Consider the following 18,767-nt stretch of genomic DNA (forward strand, 5'->3'; position numbering starts at 1 on the left):
CTCCGTAAAGTTCCTAAGTTTTCATGAGCTTAGAGTCTTCCTCACTGCTTTGTTCTCTTTTAATTCACCAGCCTCCCTCCCCAAAACAGAATAGAACCAAAATAGCAGACCACAGAGTTACCAACCATCACCCCCAATAATGTCATAATCTTATATCCTGGGGGTAGTACCCTCTTCTTTATTGCCAGCATACAAATGCTTAATAATTCAACTTTACATAGTTTGCATGATTGAGTGAGTCACTCAATTTGTAAAAGTCCAAAATCATATACACATAATACTACATCTTGATTGCCCATCATAGGCTGAATTTCATTTCACTTTTGTAGATGAGAGACTTACAAAATCCCTCCCAATAACTATTTCCTGAGAAAACCAGCCTTGCATATCCATGATTTAAGTGCTTAGCCAAATCATTTTCTCTAATGAAGATGAACTGCTGGAGGCCATACAATCCAGCTCAGCAATTTCACCTTTCAGAGGAGTCAACATTCTGAGTGTATTTGTGACGTTAAGGAAGGAAACACAGGCTATCCATCAGGCTTTCAGATCCTGTTTTAATCAGAACACATTCAGGAAACAGTCGAAATAGCCAGAACTTTCAATGCCCCTGTTCAAGAAGGTTTTTTCTAACTGATTTGCAGCCCACAGAGGAAGAACGAATACTGGCTATGCTTTCTGTTTAATTTGGTATAAGTTCATAAAACAAATTGCCCAGATAATTGGACATGTCTTCAGTTCTACACTGCATTTTCCGTAGATGTAAACCAGATTTATAACTTAGAACTGAAGCAATAAATGAGCATAGCTTGTAATAGACTTGTGCCAAGTCTTATGTCAAAATGAAATAAAAAATGAGACTGACCATTTTGGGTAATCAAATCTGTCAGCTCAGTTAACTCCTTCTAAAGTATTGATGGAAAATTCTGAGGCCTGCAAAAAAAAAAAAAAGTTTAATTATTTGCGCTAGTACAAATATACCCAAGCAAGAAATCGCTATTTTAAGTAGCTTCCCTAAAAATAAACTTATCATCCTAAATCCTGTAAATGATTTTTTCTGTTATTTCTTTTTTTCTTTTGGAGGATTTAAAACCCACTCACACATGGAAACTGCTATCTTGAGGTTAAATTCCCATTTTCCTTTGAGGAGTCTTTCCACTCCTCCCTAAATCAGAGTTGGCAACTATGTTTTTCTAGACTGGACTGTCTCGTCAGCATTTGTCTAGTCTCTGGTCCAAAATGGGGAGAAGAAAAAGAGAGATCAACAATATTATGTTGGGGAATATAAGGTAATTTTTAGGCACATCCTTTAGTATTGTGATGACTAAATAAATCCAGTAACTATAAGGCAACGCTCAAACCAAAAGTTGTCCTCTCATTGAATTCTTCCTCTTCATAGTCAAGAAAGGGGAAGAACATTAAATGGCAATAAAATGAGGAAAGCAGAATTTCCATCTGCAAAGACTTTCCTAAATTTATATACTTCTTCAGGCTATTTGCCAAAGACAAAGTTCCAGAGAAAGTAGATTTAAATAATATCTGAATCCCGGAATGGGGAAGGTAGATGTACAGATTCTGGAGATCAGTTGGGGTAACACATTTCCAGGGTTTTACAAAAGGACTAATTTAGAGGACTAAGCTATTTTTTTCCAAAAGTCTCTGCTGGTGTTTGTATTTCAGTAAATTATTGTACTCTATATTGTTAAAGTATCCAATTTGCACAAAACAAATTCAATATCTTCCCTCTGCTTCTCCTCATCTCCTTATCTGAGTAATAGAAACATCAGTCACCCTTTGGCCAAACTAAACCATGTAATCACTCTTGGTTCCTTTTTCTCTGAACCTAATTAATGATGAAGACCTGATAGCTTTAACTATTCAATATTTCTCAAAGCCATTCCTCTCTTATTATGATTCCTACTCACTTTTCTCTCTGCCTAAATGCTCAATCCTTTCCAGTTCTCCCTTCGAGGTGCTTCCCGATCTTTCCAAAGACAAAGTCAATCATTCCCACCTTTCTCTTAAAAATCTTTAGGTGACTCCTCAATACCTATACTAAAGCACAAATTCCTTGACCCTTCAAACACCTTTCTTGTATTTCATCTCCTAACACTTCCTGAAAATCTACAGTGATTGTGGCATGGTTTCCAAAAACTATCCATGCCCTTTCATGATCTCTGCTGTTGCACATTTTCTCCCACCTGTCATAGTTCCTCCACGGATTTATTGTTAAGAACTTAGTCACACTTAGATTGAAATCAAGCATGAGTCCTGAACCCTTCCCTAACCCTCCCCCACACACTTAACATCCCGTCCCTGGACCAACTTACCACCAGGCAGTTCTGCTGTTTTGTCTTTGCCTTGCCAACTGTCTGAGCTCCTGAAGAATAAAGGCCATGTGTTTTTCCTTTCCAATGTCCTGACACAAAACTGACAATAAACACTAAGTAATTGCTCTTAAAGTGAATTAATAAAACAATGGATGAAGGATAGATAACTGACCTATGTAGTGAAATCTGATTCAACTGTGGTCAACATTATGCAGTTTTTACCTTCTTAGATTAAATGGAATTGAAAAATTGCACCAATTTCGGCAAATTACTAAAGTTTATTATGTATCTCTCAAAGTTCATAAATCAACATATGAAAATAGTCCTACTGATTTTTAAATTAACATCTTTTTTCCCCTTATAGTTGGTTCTGCATTGCACTTTCTTTAGATTTTTTGTGTAATGCTTTTATTTTCTAATTTTAATTTGTTGCTTTGCTTTCTGTCTTGTCTTTAAAGTACAGAGTTGGATGTAACTAGAAATATTGCTTTCATTTTCTTTATAACTTACCTAATGGAATTGCATGCTATTAAGCACTTAATTAATATGTTTCTATGCTAATTTAAGAGTGCAAGTTTTGAATTAAAGCCAAGAGAAAAGAAAAAGGAATGGTTCTCAGTTTTGTTCTGACTTAATTTCGGAGCATCTCACCACTCTTCTCTCTCTTCCTACCAGTCTTTCTGTTGTGTTTAATTTTCTGTGCCATGCAGTAGAAATAACAAGGTGTTTTTTTCTTTAGGGAGGGACAAGTGGCAGTAAAACATATAAACTGTTTTGGGGAAAAATTCAAGTAAAATTTTTTTAAGAAATTAATGGAATCCTAGGTGCTCATTTAGGAGGAAGGCTATTTGGAAAAAATGTATGTTTTTTCTAACCTCAAATTTTGTTTTTGTGTTCATTTTTTTAACTGAGGCTTTATTCAGGCACATATCCCATTAATTGAAAAAGGGAGGTTAGCCCTCAAGGGAACTCTGTTTCCTTCTGCAGTTTCCTTTGCCATAGTGAGGTCTCCTATAAAAACCATTCACTGACGTGAATGATTTGAGCTCAGATAGAAATGATTCAAACCTCAGCATTGCATCTTATAAGAATGGAGGCAGTTCTTCAGTCCTAATCTACACGTTGTTCATTCTTTTCTCCTGGCATATTGGTTTGAAACCATACTGACATCACTAGACACAGGTATTTTCATCTTCTTTGCCTTGGTTTTCACATTTACTATTAGGTCTACTCCTTGGGCTCAACACTCGGCTTTTCTTTGAAGTTACTGAATATTTAATCAAGTTTTTGAAAATGAGGAGCAGTCATGTTTCAAAAGAGTTTTAGTCTAATTTACATTTTGTGTTAGTGCTTCAGTTATAGGATGAGCAACACACATCAACTGCTTCTCACAACTAGAGCGCTGTTTTCATCCGAATTCACATTAGACCTCTGAATCCACTTTTACAGATGGCAAGATTGATTTCTGCACTCTTTCACCTCACATATGTAGGTGGTTACAAAGTTGATGAGGATAATCAAGTCATACTGGAAAGAATGTTTTGGACTATGGATATGCAGCTGCAATGAGGAGATATTTAGGCACTTCCAGCATTATAAAAGCAAGAATGATTAATAAGAAGTATGGAATTGATCCACTGAGAATACTATAATCCCCTCATGGTTATTAAGAAATGTGTGAGGCACATAAAAATAGACATAGATTGCTTGTTACTAAAGAGATTCATGACTGAAATTTTATCACCTTTAGAAACTTATGTTGTTGGAGTTTTTTGCATTTTACAAAACATACAGAAGTTGTGACTTCCATGCTTAGAGCAGTGTTTCTAATAAATAATGCTGTATGTTAAGAGGTTGTATCCAAAAATTATATGTTCCAAATGCTCTAGATTATACAGCAGAACCAACACATGCTTACCTCTGTTTCCTCATGACATGCTTCTAAAATAACTAAGTGGATTTTAAAGCATTAAATGACAAATACAAATGTCATATAAGAAAAGGTAATAGCAACACAATTTTGAAAGCTAGGACACAAATAGACAATTAGTAACTGCCTTAGCCTAAGGAAAGGTGAATTCCAAGACTCCACAGAAAACATCAAGAAGCAGAGGCAAAATGATTCATACTGCAAAATTCAGAAATCCTCCAGCACCAGACAACCATGAACCTGAAGATAAAGGTGGGGATACAGGAGGACTGTTGAATGTCCGCAAGTAGAGAACCAGGTCCCTAACTCCATCCCAGATGGCCAGGTGACTTCCTCTTCCCCTCAAGAAGGCTGCGGTTTGCTTTTTGTCCAAGTGGAGCCACAGGGGTGCTGGAGTAGACATCACAGGGCCCAGCTCAGCCTTTAAGATTTCAGTGGGCTGCACGCTGAATCCTGGAATCACTCTGATCTCTCCCCTTCCCCAAGTCTAAGAAACTAGAAGGCAGTATTAGACCTTCCTGGTGGGAGGTTGGATAATTCTTCTCAGAGGACTCAAACCAGACTGAGAAAAGACCTGAAAATTATTAACTGATTTTCAGGAGTTCTCTGACCAAAGAGCAGGGCCAGATCACCCACCATGGAGGTGAACTAGGTGACAAGCCCATAAATAGCTACTCAGATGTTTAGTGACTCATTCTTACATATTCATGAGCAGCCAAAGATTCCTAGATACTTGAGGAAAGCCTCTATCGTGACAGACAGAGACCAAACAAATAGAAATAACAAATTTGAAGAAAACAGAGTGATGGAAGCAGAAGAAAACTTCAAATGTGTGTTTATGTGTGTGTAACATGTAGCTTCCCAGAGATAGAAAGGTTTACTTCCATGAAAAAAAAGGTCATGATGTTACAAAAATAAATACCCAGACAAATAAAGGAAAACTTCTGGAAATTAGAAATAGGATAGCAGCATTAAGAGAAAATTAACTAGAAAATGTTTAATTTTAACTTAAGGAAACTGCTAAGAAAATACAATAAAATATCTACATGTAGAAAATTTAACAGGAAGAAGAAAATTAGAACACCAATCTAAGAGGTTCATTATCTGAATAATAGGAAAATCAGCAAGAGAAGAAATTACAGTAAGAAGATTGTTTAGCAAAATGTTCTAAAACTGAATTTCAGAGGGAAAAGTCCATGGAATGCCTAACACAATGAAAAGAAAAAAAACAAAAAAGGCCCACAACAATATATATCACGTTAACATTTAGAATATGGACAAAACTTCCAGAGAGAACAAAATCAGAATGGCCTCAAACTTGTCAGCAACACTAAACATATAAGCAAGGAAAAAAGAACACCATAACTTTAAAATGATGAATATTATTGGTATCCTACATTTTTATAGCAGCACAACTGGGATGAAGTATGAAAGTGGAATAAAGACATTCCTACTTACAAGGTACCACAAACTTGATCCCCCATTAGCTCCTTCTCAGGAAATTAATGGAAGACATGTCACCAAAATAAGGATGTAAACCAAGGAAAAGAAAGACATGAATTTACACATAAGGTATTCAATGGGGGTGAAAAACAATGAGATTTCTAGGTGAAAGGCAATCCTAAAACAACAATAGCTAATCAAAGGGCAGAGAGAGCAGTAAGTCCAGAGGAAGCCAGGAGGAGAAAAATCCTCCTAGAAAGATAACTCTAAAAAAATTATTAGAAATGCAAGTATGTTTAAAATATTAGGAAGACATCTATACTTTGTACTGTTTGGGAATGAATTAGTGATAAGTATATAGAAAATAAAACAACTAAAACCGGACATCAATTTTCAACTCAAAGGCAAAACCAAAAAAAAAGAGTATCCAAGGATGGAAATATAAATATAACTTATACAGACTAGCTGTGAAAAATACACATTCACAATAATGTGAAACCTGATTATTGATAAAAACCAAAATAAACATGCTGAAAAAAATGGGAGAAAAAGTGAAGGAGCTTGGGAATGTAAAATGATTAGATATTCATCTTTCACTGTAGTGAGTACATAATGTCAAAAACTGGAAAAGTATAGCTATATTTAAAACTACTTTTTCAGAATTATATAGGTGAATACCAAAAAAATGAAGAAAAGATTTGAAATTGGTTGGGAGAGGTAGAAAAAAGGAGAGGGGAATAGACACTGTATTCATTAAAGGCCTTGTAGAAATACTGCAATGTAAATTTTGTCAAAATTATACACTTGCTTATTTTGCTTCCTTACTTGTTACCATATTTATTGATTTATTGGTTTTGGGGTTTGTTTTATTGCAGTATTGCTGATATACAATCTTATATTGGTTTCAACTATACAGCACAGTGGTTCAATAGTTACCCATATTATTAAATCCTCATCCCCACTAGTGAACTTACTATCTGTCAACAGAGGCAGATGTTACAGAATCGTCAGCTGTATTCTCCAGGCTGTACTGCCATCCCCTTATATTATGACAGAGGACGTTTTGTGCCTTTTCATCCCCCTTGCTCTCCCCACCCACCCACCACAACCCCTCCCCAACAGTAAACACCAGTCACTTCTCAGTGTCTAGTTACCATATCTATTTTTAAAGTATTTTAAGAAATAATTTTATTGGACTTCAAGCATTAACTTTTTTTTAAGAAATGGTATGCCATATTGGAACAGCATGGAACAAGTTCTGAGCTTAGAGAAAGAAACTCCAACTTAAAATTAACCAGGTCTATGGCTGTTGAACATTAAGGTGGATAAAGTAATGCAATGGTAGTAACTGAAACCAGAATCTATACTAATGGTTTAATCAGAGAGAATATTCTGGTACCAGGAAAAATTTGGGGAAATTCAATTATAAGATACAAGTATTAAAAAAAGAAAATTATAAGGTGTGGGGCAAATAAATAAATCAGCATTAATTATATCACATGTGTTGAGTACCTTTGCACATATCATTTTATGAAACACTCTCAGAAACTGCTATCTTCAGGTTTTAAATAAAAGAGTTTTCACTTATCCTATCACCTGTCTTTAATATTAAAGGAAGTTCCTTTTTTTTTCTTCCTCAAAGCTAAGTTTTACTCTTGTATATGAACTTAATCCAATGGTTGTATCCTCTTTCTGTATAATTTTTCTCTCCAAGTTTTGGCTCCTAATTCATGGGCAATAAACATGCTCAGAATGACTCTCCCATTTTATAGATTAAGTAATCAAGATAATCAGACCCGATCTCATCGTCTCCATTGATACCTACTGCAAAAATTATACAAGCTTGCCCCTTGACAGTCAAGCCTTCAAAAGAAAGATCTGAAACTGCTGACTCCACTCTCACATTTACTTCTTCAAGTTTTTAAAAATTAAAATAAATTTTTCTCCTCCCATGGCCCTGTAAGTGTTCCAGCAAATGTCACTATTTCCTAGTGGGTTGTTTTCAGTCCCTATTTCATTTGACCCATGCGCACTCCTTGGCATTGCTAACCCATCTGCTACTCTCTTAGTTTCCACCTACCTCTCTCAGTATGCCTCAGTCTCTTCTAATTGCCCATTTCTTAAAGCTTAGAGTCCTGCAACTTTGTCTTTGATCTTCTCCTCTTTTCTCTAGACATTCTCTGACATTCTCATCCACAACTTTAATTAAACAAATACCCAGATGCCTACTGTACCTCCTTGATTGGAGCTCTTGAAATGATGAGAATTGTGCACAGAATTTTCTTTGTCCTTTTGGCTTCCCATTTTTTCCTGAAAACCACCATGATTCATGTAGAGAGAGAGGACCAAACCTGCGAATAGTCTTAGACTACACCTTCCGCCTTAGCCTCACACCAGTCACCTACACTTGGATGTTGCTAATCCTCCTCCTTTTATATGCTGCATCCCTTTGTTCCATCCATTGCTGTCTTTTTTCAAAACCTCATTTCACAAGCGCTTTCACAAACAGTGGTTAATATGCCCCCCAGTATCATTTTTCAGGTTTCTTGAATGTCTAACTCATAATTTATCTTCTACACTGCTATCAGGGGTTATCTAATCTAAAATACAAATCTTATCATTTTACTCTATGGCTTGAAACCTTTTACTAGCTTCCCATTACCTATAGAATAAAGTCCAAACCTATTATCAGCACATGGCCTTCAATAATCAGGCCAGTAGCTACTTACCCCACCTTATCTCTTGTTGTACTACTTTTCATGCTACACTTCAGCCATAATCCACTTGTTCCAGCTCCCAGGTTGCACGTTTGCACTTCCATTCAGATTGCATCATCATTCTTGAGTTGCATTCCCCTTGCCTTCCCTATCTCCACACCCAACTAGCAGCATCTGCAATTAAGATGCTTCTTCAAAATCAATTTGTCTATGAAGCCTTCTTGGACTCTCCCAACTAAATTTAATCACTACTTCATAGCACTTCCACCTCTCTCTCTCTGCATAACTGTACTTTGAGCAAAGAAAATTTTTGCATTTCTATGTTGGGCTGTGACCTCCTTTAGTATAGAATCTGTGTCCTATTTTTTTTTATAACACCAGTGTTTCAGTGAGTTCCTAGAGGATAGTAGGTGCTTGCCCTTGAAAAGTCACAAAGCCGTAAGTGTCCTCTACATAACCATTGCACTGGGCAGAGCAGCTCTAGACAGTTTTTTGCATGAAGTCACTATGCTTTGAGTTATATGACAGTGAAACTCCTACCATAATTGAATGGACTAATGGATAAGCCACCCCTAGATTAGACATAAAGGAAGCTGTCTCCCTATGTAGAATTCTGGAGAACACCAAGTAGGAAAGTTGTTCCATATCAGATATGCGATAGAGTGGTTCCCCTTTATCCATGGGGAATATGTTCCAAGGCCCCTCCTGGATACCTGACACCACGAATAATAGCAAACTCCATATATACTATGTTTTTTCCTATACATACATACCTATGATAAACTTACATTTGTAAGTTAATCATAGTAAAAGATTAATAACTATAGCTAATAATAAAATAGAACTATAACAATATACTGTAATAAAGTTCTATAAACATGGTTTCTCTCAGAAAATATTTTATTATGCTGTACTCACCCTTCTTCTTGTGATGAGATGAAGTGAGGTGAATGACGCAGGCACTGTGATGTAGTGTCAGGCTGCAACTGATCTTCTGAGGATTCATCAGAAAGCAGATCATCAACTTCTGACCGAGGTTAATCATGAGTAACTGGAACCTCAGAAAGTGAAACCACCGATATGGGAGGACTCCTGTATATATAATTCAATTATCTCTGAATGTTAAACATAAGACAACAGCACCAACAGCAGATATAGTTACGGTAGTAGCCATGGAAGCATTAGAGAACACTAAATCATGAGCATTGCTGCCGTGCCTAGAATAGGAAGGGCCTTCTGAGGAATGATGAAATGATGGTACAGTGCTGGGTGGTAATAATGTCATTGATACTGAAAGGGCTGCTGTGTACTCTACACTGGACAGGGTGAATGATGTTCCAGTCCTTCATGGGACCTGGCTGTGCTGCAGTTGAGATGGCAATATATGGCGTATTTTGAAAATATTCCATGATCACAATGGCTGTACAAATTTCACAGACTAGACTTTATAATAGATTATAAAATTCAAACTTTACGCCATTTAAACTACTTCATTATCAGAGCATTTCATAATTTGAATCTTAGAAGTACAGAATCTATCTGATGATAAAAAAATACATCAAAGTTTTAATTCACGTATTTCTGCATTAGCTCTAGCTTCTTTGAGGACTTCTATATCAGGCCATTTACTGCTCATCGTCAGACTGATTTTAAACTTAAGGGTTGGGCTTCCAATTTTAATTCCCCAATGTCTAGTTTATATTCTTTCACATATACAACCTTAGGACATCTATTCTTTCTCTATCTCCATAAATTTGTAGTCAAAGCTTATGATGTGATACTTCCAACAAACTTAAACACTAGAGAGAGACAACATGAGCAATGGAATAACACCCACAAAAATTCTGGAGCAATGATTGGTGTCTAGAGACAGCTGATACATGATGGAAGAAGAACTGACGGAAATATATTAGATAGAAGACAGCCTTAAGGTACTCTGTACATAGAGAAATAATCCACTGTAATGGGAAAAATGGACACCGAGTGAGGCAGCCACTTTCACAGTGTTGAGTCTGAGTTGTTGATACGAAGAACCCTGGAGTCAAATAATAGTAAAGATTCAGAAGAGCTTTGAGAGCATCTGGTTAACATTTCTCTGTTTCACCCATTTCAATGCCGGGCCTCTGAGATTTTGATTTACAAAGTGTCAAATAGCTTCCTCAAAGAAATAGATTGGAATAGACGTTAGAAGTAAATGGAGTAATGTGTGAATTATCTACACACAGAGTTGCTAAATTCCTAAGTAAACACTGGGTAGCCTGGCTTATAAAGGGGTCATATAGACAGGAGGGTGGAGACTTCATATGTCTTCCCCAAAGTAGGCACAGAAGATTTACCAGAAAGATCGAAAAGTTGAAGATGTGATTCTAGAAACAAACTTGAGGGGGAAATAGTGTAGAAATTGAGTAAAGAAAACATAGAGCTGTGCTGTCCGGTATGGTAGCTGCTGGACATTTGTGGCTATTGAACACTGGAAAGATGACTAGTCTGAGTTGAAATATATGTAAAATCTGTATGTAGCAGATTTTGAAGACTCAGTATAAATATAGATATATAGATATATATATACATATAATGTCTCATAATATATGCATTGATTACATATTGAAATGATCGCCTTTGGATATTAGGTTAAAAAATGTATCACAGGTTTAGTTTTGCCTTTTTTTTTTAATGTGCCTACTGTAAAAATTAAAAATGACATAGGTGGCTCATATTTGTGGTTCACATTATATTCCTATTGGACAGTGTTGGTGTAAAGGATATGTGGGCAAGGGTACACAACACATAAAGTGAATATACTGTGGGCTGAGCGTTTTTTCATTTAAATTGTTCTACCTTAGATTCACAGAAGTTAGGGATAACTTCCATAGCTATTAATCTTATATTTGTTAATTCCAGGAAACTTCATGTTTTCTTTTCTTAAACAAATCCTAAAAAGTAGGGTAAAATGTTAGGAATTTTTTTTTCTAATGTTGTAACACCCATTCCAAGCATATAATACTAGTCTGAGACAGGGAAACAAAATTTAAGACCTTCTAAGTAATAAATATTGTACTATCGGTTGTTCCAGTATAGAAAATATGTTCAAGAAAAACCTGTCTTAAAAGCTGAATTATTTGAGTCATAAGGAGAAAACTAGTATTTTTACTCCACTCTGCTAATTTACACTGAGAAAACAAGTGGACAGGCTATGTTCCACCCTTCCTGGATGTTTTTACTTGGTATGTTCTCTGCCTTTCACTAATGTATCTTATTTCTTCCATTATCTGTAAAAGAAGCAAGTGTTCTTTCACCTTGAAAACTAAAATACCTCTTCCCGATATAATCAGATGCTTTCCAACCCCTTTTAAAGGAAAGGAAATTGCTTCTCTGGCTGCCAGCCATCATGAAGCTGAGAACATGTCTCTTGGTAAAGGCAAGGTAGTGTAATGAATAACTTTCTTTTGAAAGGAGGAGAGACAATCCCTACAGTAATTCAGTACAAGCTGCTGCTATTTAGACACTAATGGAAGAAATAAAAATAGATAAATAAAGACACAACTTCCCATGTGTAGCTGTCAGAGGTGATAGTAAGATAGGAAGTCATTTCTGACCAATCAAAACGTTGGATTTAGTTACTTAAAGGAACAGAACCAAAAATCATTTTGGTCTTTGGATCTTTTCTTTTATATATGATTAGTCCATCTATTAGAGGGAAGGAAGAAAAAAGAGAGAGAGGAAAGGAGGAAGGATGAGAAGGGAAAGAGGGAGGAGTACAAATAGTAAAATTTTCAATGATATCCACATCTGCTTTGAAATATTAGACTTTACTCAGATGTTAGCTTTTATTTTGTCCTCATGATAAAAGACAATATGTATAGTGTATTAATGTCACATTTCACTGCAGCTGTCATTTAATATTTGCTTCCTCAATCTGTGGGGGTTTTCTTAGTTACTGAAAATATGTAGTTATGCTGGAGTCACACTGACACTCCTCATTTTGCTTTATTGGATATTATTTATTTTACTGTAAAATAGAAGTCCAAGATATACAATTTACAACAAATAAACTGCCTTAAATTTGGCATGATTAAATTTATATTATCTTCTTTCCTTCACTGCTTTATACATACCTATTTTTATTCTCTATTTTATTAGTGGTTCTAGCTGGGGCTGATCACAGGATTATGGGGGTAAGGGGCTCAAGAGACCTTAATTAATAACATGAAGACCTCATATGGTCCATTGACTTACACAAGGTCATGCATTAAAATACCAAATTATAACAAAGCTGCTTTTCTAGAACACAGTCACTGAATTTTGTCAACTTAATATTGAGAAATTTTCTCCAGACATATGAAGTGAAATAAATTTAGTCAGTTATAGCCATTGTGCAATCAATACATTGTTCTGTGGACAGACACCAAAAAATGCACTGGGCATGGTTCCTGCCCTGAAAGGCAACATGTAATACTAAGAGAAAGAAAATATAGTAATTGATTGCTGTATAGCAATGCATTCCAAAACTTCCTGACTAAAAACACCAGCCACTCTACTCTCAACACTCTGAGAGTCATGAATTTGAGCAAGATTCATATTTTTCCTCCCACGAGGCAATGCAAAATGTCTTTGGAAGTGAATTGACATGTAACTGAGAATCAATATGTGATCTGTTACTCTACATTCTGAGTGTTAACTCATTTGGAAATAATTTAGTTATATTAACTAATTTAAACCTCACAGCAACTTTGTGAGGTCCTGTGGCAGAGGACTAAATGACCTAATTAGCCATTCTCATCTGCCCCAATCTTGAAGCCAGGCATGTGGTTGATCACCCAAAGAACGTATCTTTCAACATACCTTAAAATTAAGGTGATCTCTGTGCTGGCTAAAGATGTATGTGCAATTCCTGGGTATTTCCTATAAAACAATTGCCATAAAATCCCTTCATCCTTTTCTCCTTTTTGCAAGATGAAGATGGTGTGGGGTAAATTGCAGAATTTCCAGAATCTCCTGCCTTAGTTCATCTACCTATCAATATGTGTTTACCCCTGCAGAGCCTCCTATAGATCTAGGACAGGAGCTGGAGAGGGAACAGACATTCTTTCCTCCCCTCTGCTCCTGGTACATAATTGGTCTGGTGTCTGCCAGTCACCAAGGACCTGCCAATGGAGTTCCTCCTGGAAGGGGCAGGTGAGAAGTAGAGAGTGCACTGTGAGGGCAAAGCATGAGCTGCAGCCAGAGGAAACAGATGGGGCCGGGCCTAGCTAGCGAATTTGAACAAGCTGTGAGCAATAAAAATGGTTTCTCCCTATTGCTTTTCTTTGACTTATTTCAGTTTTCTGGGTTCATTGGAGATTCACCCTGGGCTGGGAACACCCTTCCCCCTCGAGCAACATATGGTAAAAATTGTAATAGCCACCTTGGACCCACATGTTGTAGCTAAGTGTAAGGATTATAGTACCACTTTCCAACTCAAATGCTCCTCTACATTTGCACTATTAGGTGAGGTAGAAATAAACTCCTATATTTTTTCATCCACTGTAGTTAGACTATTTGTTATTATAGTAGATTACTCACAGGTACTGTAATTATTACCATTTAAAATATGTAGATTGGAGATATTAAGGAACTTAACTGAAGCAACAACTATTAAGTTGTAAAGGCTGATGTCAAACCAAATGTGAGTCAGACCGCATGGTACAGACCACCATGCAGTGCTACCACAGAAGCTAGAGTTTGTAAAAATCATTATACTTCTAACAGCATGATTCCAAGGAACTCCTGAAAGATTTTCCACATGTTTTCCAAAGGAAATTGTCATTTATAAAAGGAGAGGGAGGGAGGTTAATTAATTAAATCTGAATGAAGCAACTGTCCCATTGCATTAAAAAGTCAAATTTGTGTTTTCTTCTAAAGGGAAAAATTGAAGATCTTGAAACATCTGATTAAACCATGGTGTCTTGAGTGAGTCTCACAGAATTGGTGGCTACAATGACTATGGGTACCAACACCAAATGGTGTCGTGGACATTGGTACACATCACTACTAGCTCAACAAGAAGATGAAGGGGCAGTCTAGGAAGAAGGGGTGGCACATGCAAAGCCAATAATTAAATGAAAAACAACACAAGTAACAAGAAAATCCCCATGCTATTTAAAGGAAATAATGTTGACCTCCTACTGCCAAAGCATAGAATTATTGGTGTTACACACAGGAAGGATCATAATATCTGTTTAAAGCAGGAAACATTTGGCTTCACAAATCACAGGAAAAAGAAAGTGGTAGGATGTAATATTTTCAGGATATATAAATATTCCAGAAATGTGAGAGCAGTGGTGCTGCATGGCCAGGCCTCACAAGAACTGTACCAGGAAAGCCATCAGAAACCAGTCTCCCTGTCTCGCCCTCGACATCACATTTTTATGCATTTCTGCTTTTTTATGCTAGACTACTTTATTTGTCTGCCTCTTTTCCAGGGGTCCTTTCCTACCTCGGCCCCTCTACACAATAACAACTCTTCATACATTATTGTGAGGCACGTCCCTAAGGTTAACTGCCTTAGGCAGGTCTGTTTCCCAATTCTAAATTCCTAAGAGATGGATCTGATTGGCTCTCTTCACATTTTTTTGAGGCAGGCTATGCAAGTCGTAAGTTTCTGCCCTACTGAAACATGGAATTGCTGCCTTGGGGTAGATGCCCATCCCTGGCCCAATAAGTATCAGCCAAATGGAAGGTCACACCATACATGCCCGTAGCACACCCACTCATTAAGCCACCCACTCGTTAAGGACCTCAGCAGCTTCCCTTAGAAGGGGCTGAGGAAACAGCAGGCCATCAAAAACAAGCCTAGTACAGTTTTGGTAACTTTGCCTAACTGAGGAACCATTTTCCACTCAGATGCTAATCACAAAATGATTCTTTCTGCCAAATGCAGTAAATGAAATATGCTTGCAGTTGCTGCAGTGGGAAAGAACACAGAGGCAGTAGGACAGAGCACACAGAATGCAAGAGCAGAACCCCGGGGAGGCACAACATGTGGGCAGAGAACAGAGATGCAGCAATAACAGGGAAAGAATCTGTATCAGATGGGATTCACCAGTTTTCAGTAAAAGAAATTTACTCTGGCCAGTTTATTAAAACAACGATGTATTGGATAGATAGAGGAGGAGCATTCAGGACTAAGAGGACAACTCAGGTAGCCGTCAGAGAGCTTTTAGGAAAACTGTTTCTTGAGCAATAAGCAATCCACAGAGGCAGTTAGCAGAATATAATACTGAAAACAGCCTTTTCAAGAATATTGTTGAAAACACTGATTAATGAAAATGAAATCTGAACAAATGCAGATAGAACAGAAGTGAATCTTCCACTGGAAAAAAAAGGTAGCAGCTAAAATGTGCACTTCCTATGTGGTTCAGACCTTTGTCAACACATTTCTTTTATTAACTCATTTAATTTACTTCAATTGCCTTAAATCGTCAGTTATGTCCCATTTAGAGAGAGAGAAGCGAGAAGACACTGACAGGTTAGGTGATTTAATGAAATGCCAGATAGGAAGTGGCTGAGCTGGAATCAGGTCCCGTGCATCTGGCTCCACGCCAAACTTTACCTACGAACCGGTGCAAGGTTCTCATGAAAGAAGGCAAGACAAGGCAACGTGCTATGGAAAGGCCAAGAAACAGAGAGAAAAGGAATGTGCAGAACTGATACAAAGCAAAAGGACAAATCTAAAATTAGATAAAACCACATCTCCTGACAATATGTCAAGCTAAGGATTTCACTGAGTTTTTAATCAAGAGAAAAACAGAAATTAAGAGAATCTACTGCATATGCTCATGGCTTCTTGAACCTGGAGGTATCAAAGTTCATTATACGTAGATTTCTTATTCCAAATTGTAAAGCCAGACATGCCCAGCTAATCTTGTCCTTATCTCTTCCCAGATTAATCTTTCTCCACCGACACTTCCAACAAGGGTTGTTACAGATCGTTGCAGCGGTGACTGAGACTTGGATATTTTCAGGTTATGCTGTTACATGAGGAAAATGTTTTGTCTAGTTTTCCCTCCTCCTTTTAAATAATCTTTAAACAAGAGAAATTCCTGCTAACCAGATTAATTTCATTCTTGTTTAATTCCAGGGAAAGAAGAGATTGAACTAAGGAGAGGGCCGGGAAGAACCCAGCAATACTCGCCTGTGTCCCTTCATCGGTCAGTTGTTTATATTGCAGAGTCTTAAGAATTTCATTTCTTCCCCTTCCTGTTTTCTTCATGAACAAATTAAGTGAGACTCCAAATTGCAATTGCTTGTAAACAACAGAAGATTATTTTCTTGGTAGGAAAGGCTTGTCTAGAATTTTAGATAAACTGAAATCCTCTGTACTAGAAATAGCCAAACATTAGTCCTGAACTAACAAACTGACCCGTCTTGTTGTCTCCACCTTAGGTTTGCTGCTTATAATATCGTTAATTGCCCATTGAGGGTAGACTAAACTGTAGAATTAGTGAATTCCACTAATAGTATGCATTTAACCATATGGCAAAAAAAAAAAAATTAGAGAATTTTAGTGTATTCTGTTTCCTGATGCCCCTTCTATATTCATACCTGAATTATGTCAAAAATATGAAAGGGAAGAGGTGGATCCATTCAAGAACAGAGAAAGATGGGTTTCCAATGTAGTTTATCCTTGCCTTTCTACTCTTTTTCACATTTCTTAAATAAAAGCAAAGAAACTTTTGCTTCTCTAGGAAGAGTACTGAACTGGAACAGGACAGAAAAAAATGAGAGGCCTGAGAAATGTCAGCCTATGAGTTGACACCAAATTTTAAAAGTCTTCTATTTCATATTTTTCTTTTAGTTGTCATTTTCTTTCCAGCTTTATAGAGATATAATTAACATATAACACTAAGTCGATTTGACACACTCATATATCGCTAAATGATTACCTCAGTAGGGATAGTTAACACCATCACCTCACATAATTACCATTTCTCTTTTGTGGTGAGAACATTTCAGATCTACTCTCTTGGCAGTTTTCAAGTGCATACAATATAGTATGGTTAACTACAGCCACAGGTTATGTGTTAGACCCCCAGAACTTACTCATCATATAACTGAAAGTGTATTTTTTGACGGACATCTCCCTTTCCCCCACCCTTGAGCCCCTGGCAATCACCATTTTACTCTGTTTCTATGAGTGGCTTTTCTAGAATCCATATATAAGTGAGATCATGCAGTATTTGTCTTTCTCCAACTGACTTATTTCACTTAGTGTAATGCCCTCAAGGTCCACCCATGTTGTTGTAAATGGCAGGATTTTCTTTTTTCTCATGGTTTAATAATATTTCATTATGTATATATTTTTATACCATATTTTCTTTATTCATTCGTATGTAGATGGATACTTAGGGCTGTTTCTAAATCTTGGTTATTGTAAATAATACTGCAATGAATATGGTAGTGCAGATACCTCTTTGAGGTCTTTATTTTATTTCCTTTAGGTATATACCCAGAATTGGGATTACTGGATCATACAGTAGTTCTATTTTGTAAGTTTTTGTGAAATCTCCATACTGTTTCCTATAATGGCTGCACCAACTTACATTCCCACCAAAAGTACACAGGGGCTCCCTTTTCTCCACATCTTCACCAACACTTGTTATCTTTTATATGTTTGATGATAGCCATTCTAACAGGTGTGAAGTGATAGCTCATTGTGGTTTTAATTGCATTTTCTTGATGATTAGTGATGTTAAGGATTTTTTTCATGTATCTGTTGGCCATTGGGATGTCTTCCTTAGAAATATATCCTCTTCAGTTCCTCTGCCAATTTTTTAATAGGATTTTTGGGGGTTTTACTTTTGAGTTGAATGATTTCCTTATATATTTTGGTTATTAACCCCTTATCAGATATATGATTTACAATTATTTTCTCCTACTTCATAGATTGCCTCTTTAATTTGTTGATTGTTTCTTCTGCTTTGCAGAAGCTTTTTAGTTTAATGTAGTCCCATTTATTTATTTTTATATTTGTTGCTTGTGTTTTTGGGGTCATATTCAAAAAAAATTGCTGATAAAATCAATGTCAAGGAGCTTTTCCCCTATGTTTTCTTCTAGGATTTTTATGGTTTCAGGGGTTATGTTTAAGTTTTTAATCCATTTCAAGTTAATTTTTGTGAGTGGTGTAAATAGGAGTTCAATTTCACTCTTCTGCATGTGATTATTCAGTTTACCAACACAATTTCTTAAAAAGACTGTCCTTTCCCCATTGAGTATTCTTGGCTCCCTTGTCAAATAGTAGTTGACCATACATGTGAGTCTATTTCTGGGCTCTCTATTCTGTACCGTTGTTTATATACCTGTTTTTAT

General features: G+C 36.6%; 1 long non-coding RNA gene across 1 annotated transcript in view; it reads right to left on the minus strand.

Moving 5' to 3' along the window:
* Positions 1-580: 580 nt before the first annotated feature.
* LOC140843360 (uncharacterized) overlaps positions 581-18,767 on the minus strand; it is a 64,340-nt gene continuing 46,153 nt past the window's right edge. The window contains exons 2-3 of the long non-coding RNA XR_012121034.1: positions 9,339-9,512; positions 581-933 (exon numbers count right to left, since the gene is read on the minus strand). This is a non-coding gene — a long non-coding RNA (uncharacterized lncRNA). The remainder of the gene's footprint in view (positions 934-9,338; positions 9,513-18,767) is intronic.

This window comes from Manis javanica, chromosome 9, assembly GCF_040802235.1.
Source record: "Manis javanica isolate MJ-LG chromosome 9, MJ_LKY, whole genome shotgun sequence".
In the NCBI taxonomy this organism is placed as follows: domain Eukaryota; kingdom Metazoa; phylum Chordata; class Mammalia; order Pholidota; family Manidae; genus Manis; species Manis javanica.